This window comes from Argopecten irradians, chromosome 15 (assembly GCF_041381155.1).
Source record: "Argopecten irradians isolate NY chromosome 15, Ai_NY, whole genome shotgun sequence".
Classification (NCBI taxonomy): Eukaryota; Metazoa; Mollusca; class Bivalvia; order Pectinida; family Pectinidae; genus Argopecten; species Argopecten irradians.
The window spans coordinates 34,404,256-34,408,082 of NC_091148.1; positions in this window are offsets into that span (position 1 = coordinate 34,404,256).

A 3,827-nucleotide genomic window follows, 5' to 3' on the forward strand; every position below is an offset into this window, starting at 1 on the left:
ATGTCAGTACAGAATCCTAATGTCAGTACAGAATCCTAATGTCAGTACAGAATCCTAATGTCAGTACAGAATCCTAATGTCAATAAACAATCCTAATGTCCGTACAGAATCCTAATGTCAGTACAAAATCCTTATGTCAGTAGAGAAACCATATGTCAGTACAGAATCCTAATGTCGGTACAGAATCCTTATGTCAGTTCAGAAGCCAAATGTCAGTACAGATTCCTAACATCAGTACAGAATCCTAATGTCAGTACAGAATCCTAATGTCAGTACAGAATCCTTATGTCAGTACAGAATCCTAATGTCAGTACAGAATCCTAATGTCAGTACAGAATCCTAATGTCAGTACAGAATCCTAATGTCAGTACAGAATCCTAATGTCAGTACAGAATCCTAATGTCAGTACAGAATCCTAATGTCAATACTGAATCCTAATGTCAGTACAGAATCCTAATGTCAGTACTGAATCCTAATGTCAGTACAGAATCCTTATGTCAGTACAGAATCCTAATGTCAGTACAGAATCCTAATGTCAGTACAGAATCCTAATGTCAGTACAGAATCCTAATGTCAGTACAGAATCCTTATGTCAGTACAGAATCCTAATGTCAGTACAGAATCCTAATGTCAGTACAGAATCCTAATGTCAGTACAGAATCCTAATGTCAGTACAGAATCCTTATGTCAGTACAGAATCCTATGTAGTAAGAATCCTATGTCAGTACAGAATCCTATGTCAGTAAGAATCCTAATGTCAGTACAGAATCCTAATGTCAGTACAGAATCCTTATGTCAGTACAGAATCCTAATGTCAGTACAGAATCCTAATGTCAGTACAGAATCCTAATGTCAATACAGAATCCTAATGTCAGTACAGAATCCTTATGTCAGTACAGAATCCTAATATCAGTACACAATCCTAATGTCTGTACACAATCCTTATTTCAGTACACAATCCTTATGTCAGTACACAATCCTTATGTCAGTACAGAATCCTAATGTCAGTACACAATCCTAATGTCTGTACACAATCCTATTGTCAGTACAGAATCCTAATGTCAGTACACAATCCTAATGTCAGTACAGAATCCTAATGTCAGTACAGAATCCTAATGTCAGTACAGAATCCTAATGTCAGTACAGAATCCTAATGTCAGTACAGAATCCTAATGTCAGTACAGAATCCTAATGTCAATACTGAATCCTAATGTCAGTACAGAATCCTAATGTCAATACTGAATCCTAATGTCTGTACACAATCCTTATGTCAGTACACAATCCTTATGTCAGTACAGATTTCTAATGTCAGTACACAATCCTAATGTCAGTACACAATTCTAATGTCAGTACAGAATCCTAATGTCAGTACAGAATCCTAATGTCAATACTGAATCCTAATGTCAGTACAGAATCCTAATGTCAATACTGAATCCTAATGTCTGTACACAATCCTTATGTCAGTACAGAATCCTAATGTCAATACTGAATCCTAATGTCAGTACACAATCCTCATGTCAGTACAGAGTCCTTATGTCAGTACAGAATCCTAATGTCAGTACAGAATCCTTATGTCAGTACAGAATCCTAGTACAGAATCCTGTCAGTACAGAATCCTAATGTCAGTACACAATCCTTATGTCAGTACAGAATCCTAATGTCAGTTCAGAATCCTAATGTCAGTTCAGAATCCTAATGTCAGTACAGAATCCTTATGTCAGTACAGAATCCTTATGTCAGTACAGAATCCTAATATCAGTACACAATCCTAATGTCTGTACACAATCCTAATGTCAGTACACAATCCTTATGTCAGTGCACAATCCTTATGTCAGTACAGAATCCTACTGTCTGTACAGAATCCTTGTGTCAGTACAGAATCCTAATGTCGGTACACAATTCTAATGTCATTAAAGAATTCTAATGTCAGTAGAAAATCCATATGTCAGTACACAATCCTTATGTCAGTACAAAATCCTTATTTCAGTACACAATCCTAATGTCAGTACAGAATCCTAATGTCAGTACACAATCCTAATGTCAGTACACAATCCTAATGTCAGTACAGAATCCTAATGTCAATACAGAATTCTTATGTCAGTACACAATCCTAATGTCAGTACACAATTCTAATGTCAGTACAGAATCCTAATGTCAGTACAGAATCCTAATGTCAGTACAGAATCCTAATGTCAGTACAGAATCCTAATGTCAGTACACAATCCTTATGTCGGTACAGAATCCTCATATCGGTACAGAATCCTAATGTCAGTACACAATCCAAATGTCGGTACAGAATCCAATGTCAGTACAGAATCCTAATATTAGTAAAGAATCCTAATGTCAGTACAGAATCCTAATGTCAGTACAGAATCATAATGTCAGTATAGAATCCTAATGTCAGTATAATGTCAGTATAGAATCCTAATGTCAGTACACAATCCTAATGTCAGTATAGAATCCTAATGTCAGTACACAATCCTAATGTCAGTACACAATCCTAATGTCAGTACAGAATCATAATGTCAGTGTAGAATCCTAATGTCAGTACACAATCCTAATGTCAGTATAGAATCCTAATGTCAGTATAATGTCAGTATAGAATCCTAATGTCAGTACAGAATCCTAATTTCAGTACAGAATCCTTATGTCGGTACAGAATCCTCATATCGGTACAGAATCCTAATGTCGGTACACAATCCAAATGTCAGTACACAATGCTAATGTCAGTACAGAATCATAATGTCAGTATAGAATCCTAATGTCAGTACACAATCCTAATGTCAGTATAGAATCCTAATGTCAGTATAATGTCAGTATAGAATCCTAATGTCAGTACAGAATCCTAATTTCAGTACAGAATCCTTATGTCGGTACAGAATCCTCATATCGGTACAGAATCCTAATGTCGGTACACAATCCAAATGTCAGTACAGAATCCTAATATTAGTACAGAATCCTAATATCAGTACAGAATCCTAATGTCAGTACAGAATCCTTATGTCAGTACAGAATCCTAATATCAGTACAGAATCCTAATGTCAGTACAGAATCCTTGTGTCAGTACACAATCCTTATGTCAGTAATGAATCCTAATGTCAGTACAAAGTCCTTATGTCGGTACAAAATCCTAATGTCATTACAGAATCCTTATTTCCAGTGCAGAATCCTAATGTCTGTACAGAATCCTTATGTCAAGTGCAGAATCCTAATGTCTGTACAGAATCCTTATGTCATTACAAAATCCTAATGTCGGTACAGAATACTCATGTCAGTACAGAATTCTAACGTCAGTACAGAATCCTTATGTCGGTACAGAATCCTACTGTCAATATAGATTCCCAATATCAGTTTGTTTGTTTGTTTGTTTGTACAGATTCCTAATATGAATACGGAATTCACATTCCGATAACAGGCATTTTACCTGTTAATATTAATTAAGTTTAGCTAGTGCATAAAAGTTATAATACGTCAAAAAAAAAAATTAATTACTACGTTAAAATTTTTATACGGAGATAACGACTATTAATATAGTCAGTCTCCTGTCTTGGAAAGATGTCCATGTTTGAAGTGAACAGTCGGGCAAGGATGGCTAAAGTCGGTAAAAATGGTGTGAATGTATCCAGTATAATTTCTAATGAAATAGAAATAGAAAATCTCTCGTGAAAATCTGTCTGCGTACGAAGAAATTAATTTTAAGTATATAGGAATCCTAAAACGTCCTCCCGGCTGACTATGTCGGTGGTTACATTTCCACGCAGCCTCGCTTTCAATGCTTCAACTTTTCTTCATTTCAATGGTCGACTGGGAAGTGTAAGCAGAACTTG